General features: G+C 39.5%; 1 long non-coding RNA gene across 1 annotated transcript; it reads right to left on the bottom strand.

Moving 5' to 3' along the window:
• Positions 1 to 324: 324 nt before the first annotated feature.
• LOC119617114 lies at positions 325 to 4713 on the bottom strand. Its single transcript, XR_005233297.1, has 2 exons — positions 4589 to 4713; positions 325 to 1349 (listed from the first exon to the last, which is right to left on the bottom strand). It is a non-coding gene; the product is annotated as an uncharacterized LOC119617114 (long non-coding RNA).
• Between the last annotated feature and the right edge of the window lie 9484 nt (positions 4714 to 14197).

Genomic DNA, 14197 nt, shown 5'->3' with positions numbered 1-14197 from the left:
TTATCTTAAACCCAATTTACTGTATTTGAAATTTAAATTGCCACATCTCTCTTATGGCCTTTTTTAATGGAGGAGGAGAAATCATGCTTAAAGCCCCTTCTCTTTAATTTTGCATGTTCAGGCTGACTCAAATAAGTTTCTTGGAAAAGAGGAATCTGGGCCTTTTTAACTTTGACAAGATTTTATCCCTCTTTACGAGGTATAATACACCGTTTACATTAAAAGAAAGAATTTCCAGCGATACTTATGGCATAAAAACTTAGAATGTGGTTGAATAAAACCTTGAAATGCTGAACAAAACTACAACAACCAGTATTAACAAAAAACAGTTCAATTCAGTTTATTTATATAGCACCACGTCACAACAAAAATCGTCTCAGGGCACTGTACAAAAACATTCACAGACATAAAGAGCCAATTGTGAGGATTCTGTCTTTGCTCCGTTTCGGGTTTTTGCTCTTCCTTTGTTTTCTCGCGTCTTTGGTTTTCTTGCACACCTGTTTGTACTTTGTTAATGATCTTGGTTTGGTATTTAAGAGCACTACAGTCTCAGTTTAGTTGTCAGGTCCTCATCCTTTGTATGCGTTCCTGTTTCTAGGTCAAGTGAGGCTTTGAGTTTTTGATTAATAAAAAGTTTTTGAATGACCTGCTGCACTCTGGTCCTCCTCTTCCCCATGGATTGTGACAGTAGGACCCGACCAAGATGGACCAGGCAGTAGGGTTGTTTTGGGACCAGGCGGTGAGGGAGCTTTTGGTTCTTTCCAGGAGGAGTGTCTCCAGTTCTTCAGCTACTGCGGCGCAAGAATTGGAACCAACTCCTCCAATGGTCGAGGAATGTGTTCGGGCTGCTCAGGCCCTCGTGGACGTAGCGCTCCTTCTCCCTTGGGTAGGGACGCTCCCCGGAATGAGGGCGGTGCTCTGCGAGGCCACGGAAGACGTCTCACGGTGGCGTTCCTGGCGGTGGGCCCCATTCGTCACGTCACCGTCACCTAAACCCAGCGAGCCCGCGGCAGAACCCAGCGAGCCCGCGGCCGAGCCCAGCGAACCAGCGGCCGAGCCCAGCGAACCAGAGGCCGAGCCCAGCGAACCAGAGGCCGAGCCCAGCGAACCAGCGGCCGAGCCCAGCGAACCAGAGGCCAAGCCCAGCGAACCTGCGGCCGAGCCCAGCAAATCGGCTGCTCCCATCCTGAGCATCTCATAGGCTACAGTGGAAAGGAACAATTCTCTTTTAACAGGAAGAAACCTCCAGCAGACCCAGGCTCAGAACAAGCAGCCATCTGCTTCAACCGGCTGGGGTTTGAGAGGACAAGAAACAGAGAAACACAGCATGACTGGTCCAGGTGGAGTTTCTACTGGAAGAAAGACAAAGAAAATCATGTTAATGATAGAAATAATTACAGTAGAGCAAGTAAGACAATAGCAGAGTGAGGAAATGTGGTCAATTTATCCTCCAGCAGTCTAAGCCTACAGCAGCCTAACTAAGGGATAGCTCAGGAAACCCAAGCCAACCCTAACTATAGGATTTATCAAAAAAGAAAGTCCAGTAAAGTCTAAGTATTCAGAGTGTGAATCTCACAGACAGAAATTGGAATTTAGTTCCACAAGAGAAGAACCTGATAGCTGAAAGCTCTGCCTCCCACTCTTTTTTTGGAAACTCTAGGAACCACAAGTAAACCTTTGAGAACAAAGTGCTCTGTTAGAAAAATATAGAACAATAAGATCTTTATTTTAAGATGGAGCTTGATTGTTAAGAGCTTTGTATGTTAGGAGTAAGATTTTAAATTCTACTCTGAATTTGACAGGGAGCCAATGGAGAGAAGCTAAAACTGGAGAAATATGATCTCTCCTCCTAACTCTCGCCAGAACTCTGGCAGCAGCATTTTGGATCAGCTGAAGACTTTTTAAAGAGTTATTGGACACACAGATAATAAAGAATTACAATAGTCCAGCCTAGATATGATAAATGCATGGATCAGTTTTTCTGCATCATCTTGAGAGAAGATGTTTCTAATTTTAGTGTTATTATGTAGATAAAGGGAAACGGTCCTGAGAAAATTGTAAATGTGGGGGTTAAAAGACATTCTGATCAAATATAGCACAGAGGTTCTATACATTAGAACTGGAGGCTAAATTAATGGCACTAAGAAGAAGTGAAAGGCTGCAAAGTTTGTTCCTTAGATGGTCAGGTCCAAAAACCACAACTTCTGTCTTGTTCAAGTTCAAAGGAAGAAAATTAAGAGTCATCCAAGTTTTTATGTTTTTAAGACATGTTTGTAATCTAAGTAATTGATTGGATTCATCAGGTTTCATGGATAAATACAAGCAAATATCATCACCAAAAACAATGAAAATGTGTCCCAGGCTGTCTAATAATTTTACCTAATGGAAGCATATATGATGTGAAGAGTATAAGTACAAGCACTGAACCCTGAGGAACTCCAGGACTAACGTTGGTGTATGAAGAACATACATTGTTAACATTACCAAACTAGAATTTATGAAATTATTATGACTTAAACCATTTTAGAGCTGTTCCTGTAATAGAATGTGATCTATTGTATCAAATGCAACACTAAGATCTAACAGGACAAGTATGGACACAAGTCCACTGTCTGAGGCCATGAGAATATCATTAGTAACTTTCACCAGTGCTGTTTCTGTGTTATGATGAACTCTAAACCCTCACTAAATTAAACTAAACTAAATGTACAGGAACTAAACTAAGTGTACAGGAAGCTAAAACATGAGAATGCTAAACTAACGGTACCGAACTTTCTAAAAAGTACCAAAGGCCCGCTGAAAACGGCCGACGTAATAATTACTAGGGGAAATACCTTTTTAAACAGTCTGGTTGGGATGGGATCTAGCAGACATGATGACGGTAGGATAAAGCTAATATTTTTGACAACTCAGAGAGCTCAACAGGACAAAAACAGTCCAAATACAAATCAGGTTCTAGTGACACTCATTTGACAGGGAATCAGAGGCAATAGTAGGTTGGATGGTGTGAATTTTCTCTCAAATTGAAATAATTTTATTTATTAAAAAAATCTCATAAAGTCATTACTACATAGAGTTATAGAGTTATATAGAGTTTATATAAAATAGTGACTAATGATAACAAATCCTTAGATTCCTCTATCAAAAAATCCAAATGATCCCTTTAATTGCTTCAACATGTTAGTTAGATTCAGTGAATTAATTCTGTCAGTCATGTAGCTGAATACTTCTATCACAAACCTTTTCTCAGCTCATGTGTCACTTATTAAAGACAAGTGCACTCCCTGGAAAATCTTATATACAATTATAAAAAAGCTGTCAGCTTAGCTTTGTATTGAAAGGCTAACTGTCTATACCAAAACCCAATTTCCACAAAGAGGAACACAACTGCTAGAACTAATAAAATATAGCAATGAAACAAACACTAAGTTATCTAAAATAATAGTAAAAAGATGCAAAATAAATACAAGAAAGCAAAAAATGTTGACAGAGACACACATAATGTATATACATTACCACTGACCTAAAAAAAAGTGACAATGATCTAATGCGTCTACAAAGAGGTTTTAAATGCATAAAATATACAAAATGAGCACTTTTGATGTCCTGTCAATTTTGACAACAGCAGAAAAATGTCTGTTGTCAAAAGTGACAGGACATGACAACAAACAAAATAGCCACAATCATACACAACCTAAAAGCAAAAGCAGGAAATGACCAAAAAACAAAACAAACAAACAAACAAAATACCCCAAAACCAGCTCAAAAGATCCAGAACATGTCAGAAGGGGGGGAGACGGAGGCAAACCCAGAACACAGACTCATCTTAAAAGGAAACTAATTTATTAAAATAAAATACTAACAAAACAAAAGGCTGGCATGGCAGCAAAGAAAAACAAATACAAAATACAAAAAGGCAAGGCAAAGCATGGCAAAAACGAAAGCAGCAGAATGACCCAGTGAGGAATGGAAAAACAGAGACTGGTTTTAAACACTGAGGGAGAGATTAATTGGTTACAGCTGTGAACATTACGAGGAGCAGGAGAGGTGGGCGTGGCAGGTGTGACCGGAAAACTACTGGGGAGGTGAATAGTGACAAGACATGAAGAACAAAAACCACAAACTAAAACACAAAACCCCAAACAAAGAACCAAAAACACCGACATTCATGACAGAACACACACATATGAACACTATGTGAAAAAGAAAATAACCACAAAAAGGCAACACAAGACAATGAGGAGCAAATACGACAATAAAAAAAAGCAAATTAATATCACTTAATCAAAAAGATGTCTACAAAGACATTGGAAACTACAAAAAAGGAGTGTAATGAGAAATTGATGGTTTTAGAGTTCATATTTTGGTGTATGTGCATGTGTGTATCTGTAATTCCTGGGAACCTTGCTGTCAGCCAACCATGAACTCCTCTTTGTCAAATGTGAGGCCATCTGTCTGAGACCTGAGGTTTGGCAGACATTGTATTATGCAACAGGACAATGATCCCAAACACAGAAGCAAATCTACAACAGAATGGCTAAAAAAGAAAATAATGAAGATGTTTCGATGGTCCATTTAAAGTCCAGACCTCAGTCTGAATGAAATGCTGTGGTGAGACCTTCAGACAGTTTACTTTCCCCCTTCACAATCCATAAATGGTCTCTTCCGGAACCTTTAAAAGGTGCTCAGGCCCCCAGGGAATCTTTTATCCTAAACACCCTGCAGAGAAAAAGGCAGAGGTAAGTCACCTGCACAACAACTGCTATAATACACTCAAAAACATCCATCTTTCACAATCATTTTAAAGATTAGTCACAGTAGTACTTGCATTTCATCCATTTGTTTGTTTTGTTCACTGGACAGGCCTTCATCAGTACCACTTAGAAGAAGCTGCCTAGGAACACCCACAAACTGTAAAAATGAAATAAATCTCAGTGCCATTCTTTCATTTAAAATATTCCAAACAAATCAGAATTATAAGTGCATCAGGGTAAGTAATTAAAACCTTCATTACAATTAGATTAAATCATGTAATTTCAAAATACAGCCACTGAACAACAAAACATCAATAAAGTTAAAAAAAACAGAATGGACTGTGGTTGAATGTGCACTTATAGACACAGACATGACCAAAAATATGCTGTGCACATGCACACAACCCCGCTCAGTTGTCTCACACACACCTATACAAATGTGCAACTCCAGAGGGAATACCCATCTGAGTCATCCAGAAGCAATCCTCCACATATTGTAATCCCACCTGGAGAATTGCCAGAATATGTCTAAAATTGATTTTTCAGCTTCTGTTAAGCTGTGGACAGAGTCACATACCTCTGAGGAAGGCAAGAATCCTAAAGAGGTCACCTGCAATTCCAAGCCCTCAGACAGCTCGGCCAAAGCATCAGCAGAATTTAAAGACAGACAGATTTTTTTCAAATAGTGTGTCAAATTAAGAATGCTATTAACTAACCTATTTCCAGTCGATCAGAGGGTTTAATCTGGAAAGCAGGGGGATGAGTCATACAGAGGGGTTGTGGTAGGACAGTGTCAACACAACCTAAATCATTAGAGGCTCCCAGACTTCCCAAACCACCGGCAACAACAAGTAACACACCCAGAATCAGGACGAGCTGGAATGTTGTTCATATGGTTCTGATTTCATCCTTTCTGTCCCATGACAAGGAGATAGATTGGTTTTTAGGCTGTTTGGTTAGCAGCTAATGTGTATCCCATTGATATGTTGTTGACTGGGCCTGAAATTACAGAAAGTTATAAATACAATCCTTTTCAAAAATTATGGAATCACTGCTCTTGGAGGATGTTCTCTTAATTGTTTAATTTTGTATAAAAAATAAATCACAGACATGCCACAAATCTTTTTCTAAATTCCAACCTTCTGGTATTAGGAAACAATGAAAAAAGAAAGAAATATAATTATTGTAGTCAGTCACAATTGCTTTATTTAGATCAAATAGAGGACATGAATATAGAATCACTCAAATTTAAAGAAAATTATTATTGAATCACTCAGTTTTAAAACAAACACATGCATCAGATAAAAGTGAAACAAGAACATTCACACCTTGGAGAGCTGTTACACAAAGTGGACTGACATGAATCATGGCACCAACACAAGAGATGTGAAATCCACTATACTGGAAAGAGATCTCTATGTGGGGTTTTGTGTTTTGAGTTTTATTGTTTGTTTACTATCTTGTTTCAGTTTAACTTATTATTTCAGTTTAGTTCTTGTTTTTGTAGTGTTCTGCTTTTGTCATCATTCTTTCCTCCTCAGTCTTCTCTTTGCTTGTCTGCCACGCCCATCTCCACCTGTCCTCAATCCTAATCACTCACCTGTTCCCACTCACCTCGTTACCTCCAGTGTTTTAAAATCCGAGCACTTTCTCCACCACTCTGCTGCATCATTGTTCTTGGTTCTTGGATGTTATTGTCTCGCTCCATGTTTATACTTAGTTTCAGTTTTTGCTGCCCCATCAGCTTCTTTGTTTTAGTTGTTTTGTTTTAATAAATTAGTTTCCTTTAGTATAAGTCTGCACTCTGGGTTCGTCTCCGTCTCCCCACACCTTGACACTCTGAGGTTATTCCTGGGATCTGGTGAAGAGGAGTATGATCAGTTTATTTTATAGTTTAGATAATATCTTGTACAATGCACACCATTTTTATGATAGTCTAACTGCAGCTTCTTGAGGTGCAAAGTGTGAGTGTGTTTAGGTTATCCTGCACATTTCTCATGTTTGCTGAAAGAATGTGATGTAATTTAAAAAATGAGATTTGGTGAAATGGAATGATTTTACCTGAAATTAAAATCCATAAATTACATTTTATAGATTAAACGATAAAAGAAAAAATATATCCCTGAATGAATATTGTTTGTGGTTAAATTTGAAAATTAAAATACCAACAATTGATCAGTATCAACATATGGAGCACGGAATGACTTCTGAAATGACAGTACAATTTTTAGTTTTGTGTTATTTGACAATATGTTTGTTTAAAATCTTACAGCAGTAAATAAATGTTGCATCTGTCTGATTTTTCTAATTTGAATCTCATTAAAAAAGAATCAGTGCACAGATAGAGCTTCTTATTACCAGTTTAAGCTGAATCTGAACTGATCACCTGCTCTGGAGCAGCAGGCGATGAGTTTAGTCTCTGTTACCATGATGATCTAACCAAGCTCAAAGAAATCCTTCTTGGTGACACTGAAAACTCAGACTTTCAGCTCAACATAATACCTAAGTTGTTGACCTCATTTTATAGTCCATTACCCTGGTAATCCACTGACCAGGAATTTAATTCAATTCAGTTATATAGTGCTAAGTCACAACAGAAGTCGTCTCAGGGAACTGTACGAAAACATGCACATACATTATAAAAAGCCAATTAGTAAAAGTTTTCTATCTAAGGAAGCCAGCAGAATGCGTTGAATCCTCACTTCATCACAGTCTCCCATCCTGAGCAGCTCATAGGCTACAGTGGAAAGGAACAATTCTCTTTTAACAGGAAGAAACCTCCAGCAGAACCAGGCTCAGGATGAGCGAGCATCTGCTTTGACCAGCTGGGGTTTGAGAGGACAGAAAAGAGACACAGACAAAGACAGAATGACTGGACCAGGTGGAGTTTCTACTGGAAGAAAGACAAAGAAAATCATGTTAATGATAGAAATACAGTAGAGCAAATAAGACAATAGCAGAGTGAGGAAATGTGGTCAATTTATCCTCCAGCAGTCTAAGCCTACAGCAGCATAACTAAGGGATAGCTCAGGAAACCCAAGCCAACCGTAACTATAGGATTTATCAAAAAGTGAAGTGAAATTTATTTATATAGCACTTTTCAGCAACAAGGCAATCCAAAGTGCTTTACAACACAGAAACAACATTCATGAAACAGAATCAAATACAGAAATACAGAGATAAAAACATCAAAATCAAATATAGAAATACAGAAATAAAAACATCAATCAGGTAATTTTAGCTAATAGTAAGGTTGGTATGAGATAACAGATTGGTTATTGGTATGACTATAACAGAGTAGGGTTGATAAAACAATAACATGTCTTTAATGTGTAATACTTCTGACTTAGACCATTTAAGCATGAATAAACTTTCCTCTAAGAGGAAGCATTTACAGATACAGAAATACAGAAATAAAAGTATAACTATAACAGATATGACAATAACAGGTCTTTAATATATGTTGAAATCGGTCAGTGATGTGTAAGCTAATAGACCGTTTGGACATGAATGAACTTTCCTCTAAGAGGAAACGTTTTAAAAAAAGAAAAGTCTTAAGTCTAATCTTAAAAGTAGACAGGATGTCAGCCTCACGGACAGAAACTGGATAACTGAAAGCTCTGCCTCCCATTCTACTTTAAGAAACTCTAGGAACCACAAGTAAACCTTTGAGAGTGAAGTGCTCTGTTAGGTAAATATGGAATAATAAAATCTTTATTTGTGTCCATCCATTTTCTGGTTTCACTCCTTCTGGCAATCCAGTAACCCTGACATGTTTAAGAAATGAGAAGCAACTCATTGCACTAATTGGGGTTAAATAACTTGTTTGCAGCTGAAACATAATTGCCCATACAGCAATGATCCAATAGGAGACTTGTACCTATTTACTTAGTTAAATCCAGGTGGCAACTTTTTTTTTTTTGGCCAGACAATGTATGACTGTATTTCTGTATCTCTGTTACACATACCCTTTTCCCCAACCCCCACCCCACCCACACACACATTCACACATCGATTCACAAAAAAGTCCTAATAATTGAAGGTCATACAAACAGGTTGCTATTACAACATTGTGGCCTGTCTACTCTAATGTTAGGTTCAGATTCAGTCTTGACTCATTAAAGTAAATCATGCAATTAAGATTCTCATCTTGAGCTATCCTTATTGCAGAGCAAATCTGTTCTGACATATATGGGCAGCCATCCCCCCTATATGGTATGCCTGATATGCCATAACAGGACAAAAAAAAGACAAATTAAGCAGACTCAAAATGGGAATATTAATTAGGGGAAATACATTTTTGAACAGTATGGTTGGGATGGGATCTAGCCAGGGGTGGAAATTAAATTTTTTTCCACTAGCCACTGTGGCTAAAATAATCTAGTCCAGGTTTGAAGTGTCTAAGTACTTTAGTTTTTAAACTAGAACAGATAAAATACGCTCAAGGTAGTGAAAAATTTTGTGGAATCGTCCTTTAGCCTATTATGTAAAGCACTTTGAATGCCTTGCTGCTGAAATGTGCTATACAAACAAATTTTTACTTACTTACTTACTTTTCTCACAAGTTTTGAATGGATAAAAAATGCCAGTCTGTGATTGGCTGGTGGTGTGGCTCATTTAAATACAACTTCAGATTCAAGTGCAGACACAGAGCCGAGCACGAGCAGTTTGTCAGAGTTCAGTGCGTGTCACCACTGCGCATTCAACTTGGTGGCACAAAAATAACACCATACAGATCAGGAGTAGAAATTGAATGCATTTTTTTTTCTGTTCCAATTGCAAACCTGCGTAGTGGCTGGTGCATTGTTCAAATTTACACACCACTTCAAACATTTACCTGCATTTGGCCAATTTACACCCCTGGATCTAGCAGACATATTGATGGTTTGGATGAAGCTATTATTTTTGACAATTTGGAAAGCAGGACAAAAACACAAATCAGGTTCGAGTGACACTTTTAAAGCTGCCTCATCTGACAGAGAGTCAGAGGCAATAGTAGAAGGGTGTGAATTTTCTCTCTAATTAAAATAATTTTATTTCTAAAGAATCTCATGCAGTCATTGCTGTAGCAATATGACTAATGTTTCAGTAATGCCTTTCTGCACAGAATGTTTGGTCTGTACATGTTCTGGGGCTTGAAGTAAAGCATGTTCTGAGTTGGGGGGATAAAGAAGAAATGGCTGCAACTGTACAGATAAGTGCACCAGAGTCATTTGCCTTTTCCTGCCCTGCAGAATAGCCAAGATGGATCAGAAGATTTGAGAGGTTTTATATCACAACAGCTATAAATGAAAAAGAAGAGGAATATCAGGTGAATTCACTTGTGTATGCAAAGGGTGACAAAGCTGATGATGTACTGGCTGTTTTCCCATTAACTGATGATGACAAAAAGAACTAGAAAGTTCCTGGAAAGATTTCAAAGGTGACTGCAGTTATGCTATGGGGCTCTGTTTCAGTTACTGCCACACCAAATTGTAGCTCCATATATATAAAAAAGACTGAATTGAAGCTGAAAGAAACTTTGAGTACAAAATGGCGTTGTTTTTTGCGAATTACGTCGTCATCGTAACTCGAAATGCCAGTAAAAATAATAGCTCACATGCTGAGACAGAGCTGGCCGTTTTGACATAACATTTGTGTGGGTACATTGTTCCGTAACTGAATTGAAGCTGAAAAAAAACTTTGAGGAGTACAAAATGGAATGGTTTTTGCAAATTATGTCGCCATCGTAACTCAAAACACCAATAAAAGCTTTCTGAGACCGAGCTGGTCGTTTTGATATAACATTTTTATGGGTATGTTGTTCCGTTTGGGCCGCATTAAAAGGTAAGAAATGAATAATATATAATATATAAATAAAAAGTCTTTTTTTGGTGTAGAGTAGTGAAGGCTCACTGTAATTTCAACTTGGCAGACTCACCTCAGCTGTCCAGCATCACTCATTGCAGATCTTCGCCCGCAGCAGCCAATTAGCATCCAGATTCGGGATATAAGGCTCCCCGTCCATGGCTCCTCCTGCTCGCCAGCCAAGTTTCGTCCCACCACCTCCCCCATCTCCACCCTTGCTTTCTCAAGGTCCTCCGGACTCACCTTTCTTGTCCTCTACTCCACCACCAGGTCCGGGTCCCGGGGTAAGACTAGCCTAAACTCTCATCCTGTCGATCATTCAAGCTCACAGTGGTTCTCTGCAAACTCGTCTTCTGCCAGGGCCCGGGCGCCAAAGACCTCTAGCCAATAAAACACTCTAATTGTCTTTATCTCTCCGTGTGAGTCTCTCCAGGTTAAAATAGCGTACTGCATTACATGCAGTCCCCAGTAAAAGACAAAAAGCTGTCAGAACAACTTCAAATGGACTTTGAGTTAACACTAACAAAAGCCATCCAAATGGTTCGACAAACTGAAATAATAAAGAAGCAGCAAGTGATGCTGCACACCAGTTATGCACACTGCACACTGATGACAGACCACAAACCCCTGGTTCCATTGCTGAGCACAAGAGGCTTGGACGATTTTCCCCCACGGATCCTGAGATTCTGCCTGCGGCTGCTGCCATTCTCATACAACATTATACACGGTGAAGAACCTCATCACAGCAGATGCCCCACTTGGAGGTCCACACTCTGTAGATTTTCAGCTGGAGAAAAAGGCAGAAGTTTTTGTGGACTGTGTTGTAGCTCATGTCCCAGCAACAGACAGAAGACTGGAGGGGATAAAGACTACACAGAAAGAGGATGACGTGTGCACAAAAATAACAGAACTGTGTCACACAGGATGGTCACAGAAAAGTGAGCTGAATCCAGAGATTAACCAGACTGGCAGGACAGAATGTATTTTCACCTGGCTCATGGCCTTCTCATGAAAAGAGGAAGACTTTGTGATAACACCCTCAATAAGAGCAGAAATTCTACAGTGCCTGCATGAAGGACACCAAGGAATTTCGAAATGCCGGGCAAGAGCTAAAAAGTCAGTCTAATGGCGAGGCATCTCTACCCAAATAGATCAGATGGTGGAGAGGTGCGAAACATGTCAGAAACACCAAGTGCAAAACAGAGAACCACTATTACCAACTAAAGTCCCAGAACGCCCGTGGCAGAAGGTTAGCATGGACTTATTTGAGTGAGCAAAGAAACAATATCTTTTGATCATAGATTTTTTTTCAAGATATATTGAGATAGCAGAGCTCACATACACTACTGCTGGTGTTACTATCCAAGCTGTCAAAAAGGTTTTTGCAAGACATGGAACGCCACAGACTGTGGTTACAGACAATGGACCTCAGTTTTCCTCTGAGCTGTTAAGACAGTTTGCAAAGGGTTACCAGTTCACACACATCACAAGTAGTCCACGTTACCCTCAAGCCAATAGAGAAGCAGAGCGTGTGGTTCAAACCATCAAGGACTTGTGGAAAAGAGACAGTGACCTCTTCAGAGAACTGCTGGCATACAGTGCCACTCTGCTGGAGCATGGGTTTTCACCAGCTCAGCTGCTGATGGGGAGAAACCTATGCACATCCTTACATCAACACACAGGGAGGCTTAACCCACAGTGGCCGGATCTTCAGTTTTTTCGCAAGGATGAAGAGGGTAGGTGAAGACATGCAACACACTACAATCACACTACATCGCTCTCAACCTCTTCAAAAGCTCATCTCAGGACAGAAAGTCTGGATTACCACCGACAGGACTGCTGGTGCAGTAATCAGGCCTGCCCACACTCCAGCATCATATATGGTTGAGACTGACAGAGGCCTTCTGAGGAGAAACAGAAGTCACCTTAGGCCTACAGGGATTGTTAAAAGGTTGGGTCGAGTTTCAAGCCCACCTGAGAGAAAGGACGTGTAAACATAAAGTCAGGAATAACATAAGTTCAGGTAAACCAGCTCAGAGGTCCTGATATATAATGAAAAATAAATGCAAAAGAGATTTATTCAATTGAAAGTATTCAATAAGTTAAGAATAAGTCATATAAGTTGAGAAAATTTCTGAAAAAAGAGAACTTTCGCTAAAAGGAGGTGTAGCAGTAGGACTACTGTTACCATAATGCCTTTCGGCACAGAATGTTTGGTCTGTACATGGTCCAGGGCTTGAAGTAAAGCATGTTCTGAACTACTACACATTTCCTCTCACTGGCTGTGTAGTCAGTCAATGTAAACTCAAAGGTTATTACAAAATGGTCAGACAGAGCAGGATTGTGAGGATGTATTATTAGGTCCTTACTCTCTATGCCATATGTCAGAACAAGATCAAGAGTATGATGAAGAGAATGAGTAGATTTGTGGACATTTTGGGTAAAACCAATTAACTCTATTAAATTATTAAATGCTATGTTGAAGCTATCACTTTCAACATCCACATGAATAGTGAATTCCCCCACTATTATGACTTTTGTGGAGATGGGCTTCTGGAGGGTTGATGTGACTCACCTTGTGGATCCTGAGTGGCATGGGTGGAGCTCCTGTCTCCCACCTGCACCCGATTTGGCTGATTAGCTCTGATGGCATTTAGGCTTCTGGGAGAGATCCAGTCCTCGCTGGATCGTTCAGTTTCCTCAAAGCCGCTTCGCAAGCTGTCTCTCCTGGAGTTCCCGTTCTGGTTTCTCTGGGGACCTCTCTCTCTCTCTGGTTGTGGACTCTTCAAGCTCGGCCCTGGTTACCTCACTGTCTCTGTCCGGCCACTCAGGTTGTCCTGTAATCAACACACTCGTCAGTCAAGCCCCTCTGGATTGTAATTATCTATCTCTGGGATCTCCGTCGCCTCCTCCACTGAGTCTGCCTACCCACCCAGTACCTGCCTGAGTACTCCTTCACCTTAGCCTTAAATAAAGACTCTTAAACATCAATTGTTTTGGTCTTGTTCTTATCTGTTTAGCCTGAACCTGGGTACTATCTTTGGTAAACCTGATAACTTTATGTGTATTCAATAATGAGTCAGACAGGAAATCTGAGACTTCAGACAAAATTTGAGAATAAGGGCTTGGTGGATGATATATAACAAGTAAAAGTGTGTTTTTTTTTTGATTTTATAAGATTTTTCTGATTTATTTTTATAAAGTTTTTGGGTTTATTTAATTTGGGCAGTGAGCGAGCTGACACTGTTTCGGTGGGGATTTGGGTGGGTAACAGAGGAGAAGCAATGTGTAAGATTACAACTCTGCTTCCTGAACTGGACCCTGGGTTGTCAATAATTTGGATGACTAACAAAATCGGCCAAATTCCTAGAAAGAAGAGCAGCTCCACCCAAAGTGGGATGGATGCCATCTCTCCACATCAGACTAGGCTTTCCCCAAAAAGCACTCCAATTATACAGGTGCTGGTCATAAAATTAGAATATCATGAAAAAGTAGATTGATTTCAGTAATTCCATTTAAAAAGTGAAACTTGTATATTATATTCATACATTACATACAAACTCATATATTTCAAATGTTTATTTCGTTTAATTTTG

The sequence above is a fragment of the Kryptolebias marmoratus genome, linkage group LG6 (genome assembly GCF_001649575.2).
Source record: "Kryptolebias marmoratus isolate JLee-2015 linkage group LG6, ASM164957v2, whole genome shotgun sequence".
NCBI lineage: Eukaryota > Metazoa > Chordata > Actinopteri > Cyprinodontiformes > Rivulidae > Kryptolebias > Kryptolebias marmoratus.
This window is presented reverse-complemented; position numbering and strand designations above follow the sequence as displayed.